Source organism: Microtus oregoni, unplaced genomic scaffold, assembly GCF_018167655.1.
Source record: "Microtus oregoni isolate MIOR12 unplaced genomic scaffold, Mior012 000001F_ref0000356, whole genome shotgun sequence".
Lineage (NCBI taxonomy): Eukaryota > Metazoa > Chordata > Mammalia > Rodentia > Cricetidae > Microtus > Microtus oregoni.
In genome coordinates, this window is record NW_024543060.1 from 88,971,102 (window position 1) to 88,987,930 (window position 16,829).

Below are 16,829 nucleotides of genomic sequence, written 5' to 3' on the forward strand. Positions count from 1 at the left end.
ATCAATTCTTCCACTCCATCAAAGACTTGGTAGGCCCCTAGACAGCTTTGGGATGGGTAAAGGGCTAGGATTCTCAGTCTCAACCCCCAACCTCCAGGGGGTGGGGAATGCTTTTGTAATGTTTTACTCTTTTGGCTTTTTGAGGGGCGCACCACCCAGCTCCCAAATAAACCACATACACAGAGGCTCATTATCAATTATGAATGCCCCACCTTAGCTTGGCTTATTTCTTGCTAGCATTTCTTACCTTAAATTGTCCCATCCACCTTTTACCCCTGGGCTTTTATCTTTCTCTATTTCTGAATACCTATCTTTACTTCTTTCTCCGTGGCTTGCTGGGTGGCTGGCACCTGACATCCTCCTCTCCTTGTTCTCTTGCTCCTGGTTTTTCTCCTTCATGGTTCTCCTTCTCTTTATCGTCTCCGCCAGCCAGCCCCACCTATCCTTGGTCCTGCCTCGCTATTGGCCTTTTCTTCTCTTTATTAGGACCATCAGGTGCTTTAGACAGGCACAGTAACACAGCTTCAGAGCTAAACAAATGCACAAATGAAGTTACACACCAAAAATAATATTCCCCAAAAGAATGGGGGATCAGATTTCATCACCAAAGGCCAAAGATAAAATAAATCATGTCTGTGCAGTGGAGTCTCCATATCTGCCCCTTCTCCCAATAATGGGATTTGGAAAACTCTGGGTTGGTGAAAATACTGGGGTGTTTGGAAGGTGACATGCTGGGAAAGGGGATGTGGAAGCTCCCTGCCTCCTAAGCCCTCTCACTTTGTCCTCTGCATCTCTTTGATTTGGCTGAAATTAGGGAGAATGCCATGCTTGAATGCCACACTCACACACACCCCCCACAACTGTTGACAGACTGCCAATGCTGCATCCATGTGCTTTACTGCCCCTAACACAGAGAGTATGACTTTGTTTCTCTTAGCGGCTTGTCAGTGGAAACTGCTTGTTCGTTCCTAGCTACCCAGACCCGAAATAGTCACACAGAAACTGCATTAATTAAATCACTGCTTGGCCTATTAGCTTGTGCATATTTCTAGCTAGCTCTTATATCTTAAATTAATCCGTTTCTATTCATCTGTGCATCACCACGTGGTTGTGCCCTACCTGCAAAATTCCCACATCGGTCTCCTTCAGCAGCTACATGGCATCTCTCTGACTCCGCCTACTTTTTCCCAGCATTCAGTTTAGTTCCCCCCCCAGCTCTAGTCTGCCCTATCACAGACCAAAGCAGCTTATTTATTCATTAACCAATAAAAGAAGCACATATGCAGAAGGACTTCCCATGTCAGCCGTTGAACATTCTTACTCTGTCTCTGAGTCACACACACACACACACACCCCGCAGCTGTTGGCAGACCTGTCTACTTTCTTGGCCTATAACTCAGAAAGCATTACTTTCTTCCTCTTAGTCATCTTCCCCAAACAGCTACCTACCCTGTTTTTTTTTTTTAATTGCAAACTCCAATAAAATTATCCTTGAGTTTCCCGCTTGGTCTGTGTGTAGATCCTTTTATCTGAGTCTACAAATTTGTAAACAGGACTCTGTTCTTGTTAACACTTTATACAAGACTGGGAAGAACATGAGCCTCCACCCACTGAAGTTGGGCTTGTCTGCGTAGCTGGCTTTGGAATGTGTGTTGAAGTGACAATATGCCAGTTCAGAGCTTCCTGGAGAGCTGTATGTCTCTGCTTGCTGCTTTCACATCTATCATCGGCCATCTGCCATGAGAAGCTTGCCTGGAGAGCTGAGAGTCCCAGAATGGGAGACGGAAAGAGTTTACCACGACCCAACCCAACATCCAGGAGCTATGTTTCTAGCATAGAAATCGGGAAGATACTTGCTATTTCACAGAAGAAAGAAAGAAAGGAAGGAAGAAAGAAGGAAGGAAGGAAGGAAGGAAGGAAAGAAGAAAGAAAGAAAGAAAGAAAGAAAGAAAAGATCTAACTAAAGTATTTGTTTGTGTTCAGACCTACCATTCCCATTCAATCCTGCTTGCACTGGGAAGGACAGCTAATTCCCAACAGGCTGCATCTTATATGCCCCCTGGATCAGCAAGGAAGGTACTGGAAAGATGACAGGATGTTTCCCTCCTTGCTCTCTGGTGAAGATGGCATCCTCCACATGGCTCCCAGTCCTACAGGACAAACCCTGCTGCTGGCGTCTCTGGCTTTTGAACACTTTCTTTGGACTGCCAAGTTCAGAACTATAGAGACTCCCTGCTGGCTCTCATCCCTGGGTCACACCATTGGCTCCTTTTTATCTCCTCAGCATTTCCATTCCCTGTAAAACCAAGTCCAGGCTGAAGCACCTGGAGCGGTTTGTGTTTTCTAACCTGAGCACTACACAGTTATTCAGTTTTTTAAAGTGGAGCCTACAGAAATGTAGACTTCGTGGAAAACATCTTATTCCCTTTTAAGACAATCTGAGAGTAATGACAGCACTCGATGGAGAGCCGGCAGGCACCAGATTCTGATTGTCTTAGTGTTCTATTGCCACGAGGAGACACCACGACCAATTGATTGGCGGCTTGCTTACGGTCTCAGAGGATGAGTCCGTTATCAGCATGGTGGGGACCATGGAGACAAGCAGGTAGGCATAGTGCTGAAGAAATAGCTGTGAGGTACATCCTGAGCCTCAGGCAGAGAGAGAGAGAGAGAGAGAGAGAGAGAGAGAGAACACAAGAGAGCAATCTGCCCCCAAAGCCCACCCCACCCCCAGCTGCACACTTTCTCCAACGAGGACACACCCAGTCTAAAGATGCCACCCCTTCCAAGTAGTTTACCAACTGCAGACAAAGTGTTCAACTCTACGAGCCTGTGAGGGCATTTTTATTCAAACATTCAATGTTATTTGAAATCTCAGATCACACTTGGCATGAATCTAGAGAATTTTTTCATAAAATTAATCATTTCGCTTTTGAGTTTTTCTGAAATGAGTTTGAAGATTTTTTTCTATTACATGTAACTAAATGCAATGGAAACTTGTTGCTACTTCCGAGAGAATGTGGTTTCCATGAGCCCCCATTAACATCTGTGACATCTTAGAGATGGAGCAGGGGGCTGGGGAGCACATTCTCATGTTGGTGTGCTTACCGTGTGGTTAGTTTTATGTCTCTGTTCAGAGAGAGGTGGCATTGTCCCCTGGAGTCCCTGAATTCCCATGAGTTTGGCAGTTTTAAACAGCAGACGCTCACCCTTCCACAGTTCCAAAGAAACCTAAAATCAGGACTGGAGTCTCCCAGATTCTTATAGTGGCTCTTGGCATTCCTTGTTTGTGAGTGCATACCTCTAACCTTGTTCCTCCCTGACGTGTGTGTGTGTGTGTGTGTGTGTGTGTGTTGGGGGCTGTCTGTCTGTCTCTCTGTTATAAGGAACATTAATCAGATTTGGGGCAAAAGCCTACTTCCAAATAAAAGTCCTGTTCTGAGCCTCAGGTGTACATGAATTGGAGTGTACAATACTTATGATTCACAGCTGTTACTATCTTATATGTTACTATCATATATAAGAATCCCATCTGTTACTATCATATATGTTACTGTAGTGTATAAGAATCCCAGCTGTTACTATCTTATATATTACTATCATATATAAGAATCCCAGCTGTTACTATCATATATGTTACTATCATATATAAGATCCCAGCTGTTACCATCATATATGTTACTATCATATATAAGATCCCAGCTGTTACTATCATATATGTTACTATCATATATAAGATCCCAGCTGTTACTATCATATATGTTACTATCATATATAAGAACCACAGCTGTTACTATCTTACATGTTACTATCATATATAAGAATCACAGCTATTACTATCATAAATGCCATATTACCAGGATTTTTCTTTTGGGCCACCAACCAGCTCCCAAGTCATGAGAAGGAGACTTAGTATTAGTTTTGAAAGCTCAGCCTAGTTTAGGTTTGTTTTTGTCTAGCTCTTTTAACTTGAATTAACCTGTTTATCTACCTTTGGTCTCAGAGCTCTTTACTTTTCTTCCTTTCTGTATATCATACTTTCACTGCTTCTCACGTCTGGCTGGCTAGTGGCTGTCTGGTTGGCCCTGGGCATCTCCCTTCTTCTCTCTTCTTTTCTCTTCCTCTGGAGCCTAGATTTATCTTCCTAGTTATTCTCCCTGCCTTCCACCCTCCCCTATCCTTTCTCTGCTTAGTTACTGACTGTTCAGCTCTTTATTAAACCAATCAGGTCCCTTAGGCAGGCAAGTGGAAACAGGTATAACACATCTTTACATAATAAATGCACATCCTTACATCGTTAAACAAATGCAGCATAAACAAATGTAACACATCTTTGTCCAATTAAAATAATATTCCACATCGGGTGGCGGTGACGCGTGACTTTAATCCCAGCACTTGGGAGGCAGAGGCATGCGGATCTCTGTGAGTTTGAGGCCAGCCTGGTCTACAGAGTGAGTTCTAGGATAGCCAAGACTGTTACACAGAGAAACTATGTCTTGAAAAACCAAAATAATAATAATTAGTAATAATAATAATATTATACATTAGTTATATTATTGACTACTTACATTAAGTATTGATCAATATAAATCAATAGCATTCCTACAGTAGCACAGAGATCAGTACTGTTTTGGTATAGTTGATCTCAGTTGATCACCCACTGAAGGTGTAATCTAATTGTGAATAAGTCAGAGATCTCACTCAGCACTGCCCACAATGCACAATCCAGAGCTGACACTCAGTAATGTCAGGGCATTAAGAGCAGTCCCCAAACCATGAAGTAAAGAAGAGGCCCGAGACACTAACTCCAAGCCCAGCGAACGTCAACCACAGTGCATTTTCTGCAACCAAACCATCCATGCAGGGTTGTAAGGAGATCACACCTTATTTCAAGGATGATGGAATTTTTGGAGGGTCTTCTGTATTTGAAAAAGGTTTTTTTGTTTTAGTCAGACAAATAGCTCCTCATGGAATACATTTTAAAAACCAACATCCTGCTTCCTGAAGTGGGGCGTATTTTCAAAACTGGGAAGTTGGGATGGATAGACTGTCATCTAATGGGAGAGAGCTGGTGAGTAGCTTTTATTTATTTATTTTTGCATGTTACAACTCTGCCAATTTCAATTAAAGAGACAACCTCTAAAACACGGCTATTAACCTAACCGGCAATCAGAAAGCCTACACATGGAAGTAGATTACAGCGTATTTGATGGAACCCTCAATTACTAATTGCAGTGTTAAGAGCAAGGCAGGTAAGCTGGGCAGTGCGCTTAGGGGGTGGAGTGATAACTAGGAACTAATGCCAGCGTGAAGTTCTGAACAAAACAAGGGGATCTAAGAGAAGTGAGAGGAACAGGTCAAAGGACCTAGAGGGGGATCCCTCCCCCAAATCCACACGTAGCCAACGAGGGATCCAGGCTGAGTAGAGCGATTGGCACAGATTCCCTGACTCTGGCTCATTGGCAACCTCAGTGCCCTATATCCTCCTAACTCAACAGGCTAGGGATTAAAATCAAAGCCGTCCTTTAGAAGGCCATGCGGTTTCAGTAAGTGACTTAAAGATGTGTAAAAGGTGGGATGTTGATTTACGTTCCTCATTGAGCTTCGTTTCAGTTTTAAATACATAGTAGTCAAATGTTTAGGCACCAGGCATCCATGTCAGAAGGAAGATAAAAGAGCCATTGCTAAGCACTGACTCGCCAAGCTGTATCTGTATAGCACAATTTACTTATTATTAATCATTTCTTTTGGTGCTGGGGATTGAGCCACATTCTCCTTAAGATTTCATGGAGAAGTGTACATATTTTGATATCTAATTTAAAGCATCAACATACAATCCGGCTAAATGAGGAACGTTGCTCCATAGTTTTAAATGTAAATATTGGGAAATACAGGGTGATTTTAACAAACTCTGAATTTCTGTGTAGTCAGCAAAGAGTTCTGAGATGAACTGCAATAAAAAAAAAACAGGAACAACTACATGATATCATCGAATCCATTTATCATGTGTTTGTCAATTTTTAATGACTGACTTCTCCACTTAGAATTCTGGGGGAGCAGGATTCCTGGGGTTTAGGGTAGAGCCTGGTGTAATGCTGTTGAACTGTTTTCTGATCCTTGTCTCCACTTAGATGGAGCTGCTCTAGACAGTTCAGCTATTATCGGATCATCTCCCCTTCCATGTTGGTTTCACCCTTCAGACTGAATACACCCAACGAAAAGGAACCGGCCCTCTACCACAGCTCGGTTTAACTGTGTTCCTCTGGCCAGCGTCTCTACATAACAACCAAGGTCAGATAAATCACCCGTTAGGTACTTCCAGACCCAGTCACACCCACCTTCCGGGCTAGTTTAGAAGGCTGTCATTTTCTAGTTTTATTTATGTTTAATGATGAACTACGCTGGCTCCTTCTTCAAAATCCTTAAAAACGACCCCCCCTCAAAGAAATAGAAACCCACATATAAATTCCCTTATCCCCCCCTCCTCATAGTCATCTCATCTGCCTCCAGGAAAGCGGCTTCCTTCCTACTGATTCCTGAGAATCACTAGGCCTACCTTCTGTGCACACGTTTTCATATTGCTACCACTGTCTCTCCCGCGCCAAACTTTGGTTATTCAAAACGAACACTCCCGGAACATATTTCACGTGCCTCTACAAGTCCTACGTTTGTTCCCTCTGCCTAGGAAGCTCTCTTTTCTGGCAATGACCTCCTGCGGCAGCTTCTTGCAGTTCTTTTAAGATCTAGTCACTTCCAACCCTCCGACCGCCTCCCTCCTTCACAGACTCCCATTTCCACGCTCCTCAACCCTTTGAAGGCTCAGACTGTTTTCTTTGGTTTCTTATGAAAGCAACAGTGTGCCGTATTGTTTTGGTGAGAGACCATGCTTCCGTTCGTGCCCACACTTTAGAGATGGAGGAAGACCGACCACCGAGGTGTCATAACTTAAAAGAAACAGAAGTGGCAAGAGGCTAAGAAGCCGGGTCAGAGCACAGACCTCCAGGCTTTCAGCCACCAAAAAAAAAAAAAAAAAAAAAAAAAAGCCACTTCTGAAGTTCACTCCCGTCTATCACTACAGTGTAACAATCACATGGTTATATTGTTGCTTTGACATCCAAATCCCCTTCCCCCACGTTTCCTGAAGGAAGGTCCAACATCCTCCTTTGGCATCCAGTGGTGACTGCAGGGTTCCCCTCTCTCTATCTTTCAATAGCCCAGAGTAAAGGGGAAGGGGGGGTGCTCTGCCTGAAAGACTTCTGCTTAAGACTGGTCCCCGCTGGGTTGGTTTGTGTTTCTGGAAGCCTCAGCGCCCATCCGGACGTGAGCGGATTTTAGGGTTGGAAGCCGATCAAACTCCTGGGAAGAGCAACATTCCAGGGCACTCAGAAGCGGCCTTGACAGGCGAGCTTCACACATTCTCCAGCGGGACGGGGACACCGACCCTGCAGGCGGACTGAGGGATGCTCGGTTACGGTCTCAGTCCTTCAGCCACCAGCGCACCACAGGGAGCCCAGGGGGCGGGGCTTCAGACCACGCCCCCCGGCTCTGATTGGCCCCTTCGAAATAGGCGGCAGCACTGGGCGGCGAACTGCGGCGGCGGCGGTTGGTCCCGGGAATGCTCGCACGCACGCACAGATTGAGCCCGAGGCGCCCCGCAGGGAGAAGTGACTGCGCTCCCGGGCTGGTGGGTGAGTGACTTCCTTGTCGGATTGCGTTTTTCCTCCCGAATTTTCCTTCGCCTTCCCTAGGTGTCCCTCCACACCCTCCGCACACGCACACACATCGGGCTTCCCGGGACTCCCGCCCTGCTCGCCGGGAATTCTAGAGTCCGGGATGAAAGTTCAGGTGGGCTACCCAGCTGTGGGATGCCAGGAGCTCTGCGATTGGCTGGCGGAGGGATCCGCGTGCTGTGATTGGCTCCTGGCGCTGTCACGGTGACGTTTAAGCTCGCCTTCCTCCACCTGCCTGCTTTGGTAGATCAGAGGGGGCTACAAGTGCGAGCTGCTCAGCGCGGGGAGCACGCGGTGGAGCCGCGACCCGTCCGGCTCTGCTGAGTGACAAACTAGGGCAGGGTGACCGGGGCACCCTCTTCCTCGGCGTCCAGCCAGAGAGGGTCACTCGATTCCTCATCCACGCCCTGGGAAAGAAGTGATGAAATCACTGGCCCTGGACAGACTGCGACTCACTGTCACACTGCCGTCCTGTCCCGTGGTAGGCACTGCAGGTTCTTCCCTATTTGCCCTCTACAGGGCTCAGCACTCCCAGACTTAACGGAATTAGGGAACATTAGTGGCGCCCTTGCGCAATGCGCTCCCACCCACACTCCTGGGTTTGGAGAACTGAGCTTGGGGCGGTGGGGGGCTTGCAGAACGTCCTGCAAGGGTGGAGGAACCATTTAGAGAGCTTGCGTCCGTTTGCAGACGCCCCCGGTTCCATCCTAGCCCCTTTAAACCGGGGGTCTGAGTCGTACGCGTTAGAGTGCTCAGTGATCTCTTTAAAATGAAGAAATGTGTTTTTCTGCAGGCCCCGTCTAGGTCAGAGTTTGGGTTTTACTTCGCCCAGGTGAGGTGGTTAATGACTACCCTTACCTAGGAGGTAAGCCGTAGCCAGCTGCCATGGGCTCGCTTCTCTCTAGCATGACCACAGAACGATTAAAACTTGGAATTTTTGCACACGCTTTAGGAGGAAACTAGTGAGAATATTCTGGTGTAGCTCCTGGCGTGTTGTCCCATCTGACTCATCGGTTTAAGAAACTCACCCTGGCCAACTGACACTGCACGTTAGCTGTCTGCTGTTTGGATGCTGTTGAATTGAAAGCGGGTTTTCCTGCTTGTTTTGTTTTTGTGTGGTTTTCAAGTGTCTCGGAGTTGATAAGCATGTGGTCTGATTGCAGTTTGTTTGTACTAGGTATGCAACTTTAGACAAACTGGTAAATCTTCATAAGCCTAACTTTCCTAATCTATTAAAAAAAGGATTAATAAAAGCTCTACTTTATTGCCGCGAGGGCTTTGGGGATTCTATAATGATACATAAAATTAATGTAACATAATACCAGACACTGGTGATTATTATGTTTCCACGCCATTTAACTTGGGCTAAAAGTTAGAAAACTATCTTGAAAAGGCAAGGGGGAGCGCAGGTGAGGATAGTGGCCAAGACAGTGATGCCTGTTTCCTGTCGGCCAGGTGAGTACAAATATTTAAAGTCGTAGTAAACCCTTGTGTTGCTGTTTATTGAGAGTGGTGCAGAATTGCCTGGTGTAGGGTTCTCGACGCTTTACTTATCCTACTGTTAAGCTTACTACGCCCCACACTCACTGGTGCTGTCTGTATATTTAATACTTAGGGAATCTAATGCTCGGAGCAGCGGAAGGAGTTAATGGAGTTCACTAGAGTTCTTCTACCAACATTCAGATTCTCTTCTACAGTATTTAACATTTGCCTTGTATTGAGCAGCTTCCCTGGGATGCCTTGTTTGTGCGGCCCACACTACTGCTTTGCTATGCAAATGGACTTATTTGGAATATCTTATGATTTAAAAAATTACAAATTATCCATGTGTTACGTGCCTTTCATCCAAGCCCTCAGGGAGGCAGAGGCAGGCAGATCTCTGAGTTCAAGGCCAGCCTGGTCTACCTAGTGAGTTCTAGGACAGCCAGGGCTACCCAGAGAAACCCTGTCTCAGACAAAAAAAGAAAAAGAAAAAAGTGAATTTAAAAAAAATGGAAATAGCTTATGGTGGGAATTCAAAGTGTGTGATGGGAGAATAATGTCAAAACACACACATCGTCAGTTAAAAGAAAAATGGAATACCATGGTGTTTGGAAAGGAATTCAGAAGGGATGCTTCCGATTTATATTCCCCGTCTGGGTTTTATTAACCAGTTCTCCCCCCCCGCCCCCCCATATCTTAATTTCTGTTTGGGCAAAGCTACTTAACCTCAATAATGTTTTTCAAACTTACTGTTGAGAAAAGTAAAGGATTAAAATAAATGGTGCAACATTGTATTCTGCCATCTTTCAGTAGTGTGTGAATATATGTATCCTCCTCTTCCTCGTTTCCCCGTTTGGACCGGGAACCCCTTTCCATGCCTAGTGATGTGCTATATATATATTGAGAGAATGGGAAGCGAATCTAATTCATCTCTGGCGGAATTTCATCGTCACAGAGAACCGCCTCAGAAACAATTTTTGCAAGACCATGATTAAAATGACATGTCTCAGGTGTTTCTTCTAAGACTGGAGTAAGTTTTCCCACTGAATTGCACTGTGACACACTGGGCGTTTCGATTACCAGAAAGTTCCTAAGTATTTCTATAGGAATTCTAAACCTTCACAGAACTTGGCTGTAATAAAATGTAGCACACACATAGAATGTAATTCCGTCTTTGTTGCTGATAGGATCTTGGGAGTTGATGTATTTCTCCATCAGTCAGTCGTATGCTAGGCATTGCTGGAGCCCTATCTGATAGAGATGTCTGCTTACTGTCGTGCAACATAAATTTATTCAAGAACTTATTCTCTCTCTCTCTCTCTCTCTCTCTCTCTCTCTATTTCTGGGACTGGAACTCTGGGCTTTATGCACACTAGGCAAACACTCTACTCTATCCCATGACTTATTTATATTCCTGGCCAACCAAAATACATTTAGTTGTAGCTCTGTTAAGAATTCTTTCTTTCGGGGGCTGGAGAGATGGCTCAGTGGTTAAGAGGATTGCCTGCTCTACCAAAGGTCTTGAGTTCAATTCCCAGCAACCACATGGTGGCTCAACCATCTGTAATGAGGTCTGGTGCCCTCTTCTGACCTTCAGACATACACACAGAGAGAACATTGTATACATAATAAATAAATAAGTATTTTTAAAAAAAAAAAAAAAAAAAAAAAAAAAAAAAGAATTCTTTCTTTCTTTCTTTCTTCCTTTCTTCCTTTCTTCCTTTCTTCCTCTCTTTCTCCTTCCCTCCTCCTCCCTCCCTTCCTTCCTTTGTTTCTTTCTTTCACCTTTCTCTCTCTCTCCTTCCCTCCTTCTCTCTTTTTCTTCCTTCCTTCCTGCCTGCCCTCCTTCTCTTCCTCTTTCCCCTTCTTCTCACTCCTCTTTCCCTGTGTTCTTCCCTCCTTCCCTTCCTTTCTTTTGACCCGTGTTGTGTGGTGGATTGAATGAGAAAGTCCACCTCCAACCCCAGGCCTATATGTTTGAGTGCTTGGTCCCCAGTTGGTAGAAGTGTCCAGGAAGGACTTGGAGGTGTGGCTTTTGTTGGAGGTTGTCACTGGAGGGGGGGTGGCTAACCTTCATTGCTTCCCTCTTCACAGCCTTGGTCTAGAACTCCGATCTCTGCCTCTGACGTTTTCCCATACTGACCCTTCTTTGCCTCCATGACTGACCGTTCTTCACCCTGTTTTAAGGACTCTTGTCATTGCATTAGTTATGTCTGAAAAATATCTCATCTCAAGGTCTTTTATCCATCTGCAAGATTCTTTTTGCCTTGTCACTGCAGGTATTGCAGCCCATGGGCAATAAAGATCACCTCTGGGTACTGTTCATCTGTCTGGTACAGATTGCGGTGTAATAAACATGTCGCATCTGGAGGAGCAGTCTTATGCATCCTCGAGTTTCGCAGTGGTCAGAGTCCGGGCCCGTTTGTGCAGCTCTTGGGTCCTGCATTCTTAGAACTCTGCCTGCCCCCAGCCTTAGTCATTCGTTCTTCCTAGTGGGTCCTCTGACTTAGCAGTCAAAAGTCCGTGCCAAGCCCAGAGTCTCTCTTGGCTACTCCTCTAGCGCCACGTCTGCCTGCATGCAGCCGTCTCCGCTCCGCGGTGATAATGGACTAACCTTTGAAGCTTCAAGCAAGCCACCAGTGAAGTGCTTTCTTTTCTGAGAGCGGCCTTGTTGTTGTGTCTCTTCCCAGCAATACAGCAGTGACGAAGACAGTGGTGTATAAATTCTGTGTATCTGCAGGGGAGACGCCTTTGGATACCAGTTCAGTCAGCACATTCTGTCTTTGAATTGCTGTTGGGGTGTCCCAGCTCACCGTTTGGATTGCTCCCCCTCTTCTGTAGACACTATACTGCCCTCACTGCCCCTGCCTCTCCCTGGTTCTTTCATCCTTCCCCTCAGGTCCTTTTCTTAATCTCCAGCCACGTGTGTTTTGTTTTCTGCTCTTCTTTGCTAAACCCTCTTCTGTTTTACTTCTGTATTCCTTTGTCCTCAGAGCTTTTTAAAACTGTGAGGGAGGCCGTGCCACCGCTCCCTCACTGAGACTGTAGTGATTTACCACTACAGAAAGAGTGGAATCTGATTTCCCCAACAGGGCCTGTGTGGCGGGGCCGCTCCCCAACATCATTCTGAGCCACACACTCTCCGTCCTTCGGCCACTGTGTTTCTTTAAGTTCTTGGAATGCGTCAGACTTTCTTCATATGGAGTCTTTGTTGTAAGTGCACAGAACCCTTCTTCTCCTCTTGGCCAAAGTCTTCCATTCTTCAGGTTTTTGCTTTTCTTACAGAAAAAATTATTTCATTCAATTTAAGTCTGAAGTAGGTCTCTGCCGTTTTTTCTCGTGAGAGGTGCGTTCTTTGCTTCAGAACATTGCACGGTTTGACATCATACGTTTATTTGTCTACTTTCCACGTCAGTGTTCTCCAGTGGTGTTTGCTCTGTAAGGGCAGGAACGTGATTATCATGTTTACCTCAGTCATGGTGACTAGTCCAATAAAGTGTGTTGATAGATATTTATTGAAGATATGAGTGTGTGTCACATGAAACAGGATATATCCTAGGAGTAAGGCCAAATGGAGCAGGGGACCTTTGTTTAAAATACCAATTTGCAGGCAGAGGACATGGCTCAAGAGTGCAAATACGTTCTTTGCAAGGATAAGGACTAGAACCTACTCAAAAATGGGCTTGCTCACGCATGCCCATCACCCCAGTATGTTCCGTGGAGTGGAGATGGGCACACCCTAAGAGCTCACTGGCCAGCCAGCATCCCTGGAATGGAGAGCGTCCAGTTCAGTGAGAGAGGGAGAGAGTAGACTTTTGATCATCTGCTCTGGCCTCTGCATGTGTGTGGGGGTCTGTACCCCATCTACTCCTGTGCACAGATGTGCACTGCACACATGCAGACCACACACTTATGAAGACTTATTTTAGCAAAGAGAGTCCTAAGTTGTATATTCTGACTTCGGGTTTTGATGTGGCTGTATTAAACCTTATATTTTCATTATAGCCATACATTTGTTAGCAAATTAGCCTTCTAAGTTATATTTGATGGTGGTTGAGTTCTATTAGTCTTGTCTTATCTTTTTAATTTTATTAAGTGAACTGTAATTATGTCTCATCATAGATCTAATGTGAGTCATTTGTTAAGTACTCCTGTGCCAGGTGCCATCTCATTTTATTTCTCTAACAGCCATCTCACAGGGGTTGTGATACTCTGATTGTCTGAGAAACTTTTAGGTTTCAAAAAGCTAGCTATATCACAATCTTATAGCTGATTTGTGTTGGAACGGGAATTGAATCCAGATGAATCCAATACTCTGTACTACCATAGTGCTATTTTGATGATGAGTATATTAGTATATACTTTAAAAATACATAAAAAGCATTTGGTATATATGTGGCATTTCTATTTTCTCTGCTAAGTATCTAAGAAATATTTAGCTAAGAATTTTAAAGCTGAAAATTTTAAATTTCTGCATATATCAGGAGTACTATATTCTTCAACTATTATTTTAGAAAAAGACATGAAGACGGTGGAGCATTTTTGACATGCATTGCAGGCACACTGACTCGTAGGAAAATGCCTCTCCTTTGCCTGCTCTCCCAGCTTGGCACGTGGTCCTCTCCTTGCGGCTTATATGTACTGGCAGTCATCTGGTGACTGAGAGCAGAACGGGCATGTGGGGCAGTAGCAGTCCCCTTCCCCCCAAAGAGTCTTACCTTATTTGTTTGTCGTTTCTCTGCTTTCCCTGTGGATGCCAGATTTCTGTCAGGATTGTGTCAAGGGCTTTAAGTCCTTCCCATCAGTTTTACAGTGTGGGGAAGGAATGGGTTGTATTGTGGTTCAGCGCCTGCAGCCCTGGGAAGGAATTGTCCGCAAAATGGTTTTCTCTCCTATGATCTGGTTCAATTTATAGAAGAGCCTTAAGAAAACTAATTGCAAGGACCTCATTATTGCTTTTTGGGATGAGCAGGTTGGGCTCATTCCTGGCCAGGTTGCGTGTAGAAGACATACCCCGTTTCTAACATCTTCCCTGGAGCTTCAAAGCTTTCTGCTTGCTCGGGAAAGATTATCTTCCGGATTAGGGTGCAGTGTGGGCTTGGTCACATGGGAGTTCTTGTTTTGTTTTTACTCAGTCTAAAGGCGAGGGGAGCCCAACATTCACAAAGTCCTGTTAAGGCTGATAAAGAATTGAAGCCAGCTTCTCCAATAAGACAGGAAGAAAGAAAGAAAAGCCAAGTGAAGTATACCCCAGGAGTCAAGTGCACCCCCAGGAATGAAGTGTTGCTGGCTCAGATAGAGGCTGAGACTCAGGGAAGGATAGAAATAAGGGAGATAGGAAAAAATGAGTAAAGGAAGTTGAGCTTCTGGTGCAGAGCAGGGCCTGGGGCTGACGAAGCAGCTACTCTTGGATATGAAACTGGCTTATAGGAGGAATACAAAGAGCTAGATTGTGTGTGTGTGTGTGTGTGTGTGTACATACATATACATTAGTGATATTTTGTTTGTAATTTAACAAATAACCTTGCCTGAAGATCAGAGTGCAGAGCTAAGCCACTAGAGGCCAGGCAGTGGTGGCACACACCTTTAATCCCAGGATTTGGGTGTTAGAGGCAGATGGATCTCTGTCAGTTCAAGGCCACCCTGTGCTACGTGAGATTGAATCTGAAAGAGAAACAGAGCTCACACAAAGGTGATCTCAGCACTTGGCATCCCACACCATTAATCCCAGCACTAGGGAGGTGGAGATAGGAGTGATAATGGCTGGGCAGAGTGAGGAATATAAGTTGGGAGGAGACAGAAGCTCAGTGCAGTCTGAGGTTTCGGAGAGATAGGTGCAGTCTGAGGAAGCCTTCTGAGGACAGGATGCCCTTCTTCTGAGCATTGGTAGAGGTAAGAACTCTCCAGTGGTTGGTTGTTCTGCTTTTCTGATCCGTCAGCTTTCACCCCCTGATGGCTGGCTTCAAGTTTTTATTATTAAGACCAATTAAATTCATGCTATATTCATAAATACGCACATACATACACACAACTGGCTCTCTATATCCGAAATAAGGTGAGTACTCTTTAAGCACCTGGTTAACTGATTCAGTCTGGACAGTTTATAAAGGTTTTCCCTAAATAAGTAGTGTACATACCAGCCTTTCAGAGCTGAGTGTCTATTACAACTTACTTGAGTACTATTTTGTTACAAATTAGTTCATTTATTTATTGTTGAGCCCAAGGCTTTGCACATGCTGGACTAGCCTTCTGGAAACGTTTTAAGTGGCGATGCAGGTGGTTATGTTTCTGTCCTTGCAGGAGTGCTGCCTCTTGTACAAGAAGAACTTGAAAGCATGACTTTTGCTAAAAGTTCAAGTGACTGTTGTACACAAATTCTCCTTTTCTTTCATAAAACTAATTTTGTTGAATCTTCCCTAAAAAGTGCAGCTGCTGAGCATTCCCAGGAGGCCCCTTTGTGAATGTGCCACCCTGTTCTGGGCGTGCACGCGCCTTATAATTGCAGCTTTCTCTTGCTGGGGGTCGGCAGCGCCAACTGTTAGAGCTCTGGTCTGATTGTGTGGAACCTCATTTTAATGGGCACAGCTTCCTTGCTGCATAAGCTTCACACTGTGGACTTTTGTTGGGGACAAAGGGTTATTCATGCTCAAGGAGAATGTATTCCCCCACGGAATTAGCTGGTGGGAAGCCCAAGTAGCTCATTAGCAATGCGCACTTGTGCGTTGGCCTTTTGCTGTGGCGGAGAGAAGGAAAACAGATTCGAAAGGGCATTCTGTGGTCTCTTGCCTTATGCAGAGACAATGCGGTAGAACGTTAAGCCCTTCCGTTAGCTTTAGCCCAGGTTCCTCTTGTTTCTTAGAGAATGCGCTATGTAGAGTTGGCGCTGTGTGCGAGAGGTCTGTGAGGGAGCCCAGGGGAACAGGTAACGTTTCAGTCTTATAAATAGTTTCATAATTTTCTCCTAAAGCCTCTTAGTGATGGTTTCTAATAAAAATAGTGTGTTATGTTCCGTAAACGAGCAACAGACCCATGTTTTATATCATCTATAGTATTCTCTTTACGCCTCTCACTGATTCTCTCCCTGAGAGCACTTTCATGTATTGATCCCATTTAATTTATTGAAGTTGATCTTTCCTTTGTAGATTTCAAGACCAGAGCTTTGGCGCCAACTGCTCTTGCTCTTGTTTTTGACAAATCATCACAGAAAGGTATGGAGTATTTTTAATTCACAGTTGAAACGGATGGTTATCTTTACTGTCTTGTCTAGCAGGAAAGTTTCTGGCTCACCATGTGATTTCTATACCAAGTCCATATGACTCATAGAGATATGACCGCTACAAAGAGATCAGAGATGCTTGCGTTTCAGTATCGGGTTTGAGGGCTTATATTGACGTCACCTTTGTATTATTAGATGGGAAAAAATTGTGGGAGGCCGTTGTGGGAAGAGCTACGCTTGTCATGACGTCTACCTCGCTGCCGAGACACCTTAACAGTTGCTGTGACAATAGTGCCAGGGGCAATGTAGCAAAAGTGTTCTCGGGAGCAAGGCACATTCCTCATGCTGTCATTTGGGAGCTGGGGGAGCTGCGGGAGCTGGAACTCTGCCGTCATCTGCAT

The 16,829-nt window shown here is 44.9% G+C and overlaps 1 protein-coding gene across 3 annotated transcripts in view; it reads left to right on the plus strand.

Moving 5' to 3' along the window:
- The first annotated feature begins 7,600 nt into the window (after positions 1-7,600).
- The window catches only part of Gas2l3 (growth arrest specific 2 like 3), a 30,295-nt gene continuing 21,066 nt past the window's right edge, over positions 7,601-16,829 (plus strand). The window contains exons 1-2 of one of the 3 annotated variants that reach the window (XM_041670378.1): positions 7,601-7,688; positions 16,355-16,420. The gene's annotated coding sequence lies outside the window, so the exon portion shown is untranslated. The remainder of the gene's footprint in view (positions 7,689-16,354; positions 16,421-16,829) is intronic. The other 2 variants (XM_041670396.1, XM_041670386.1) reach the window with 2 other exon arrangements.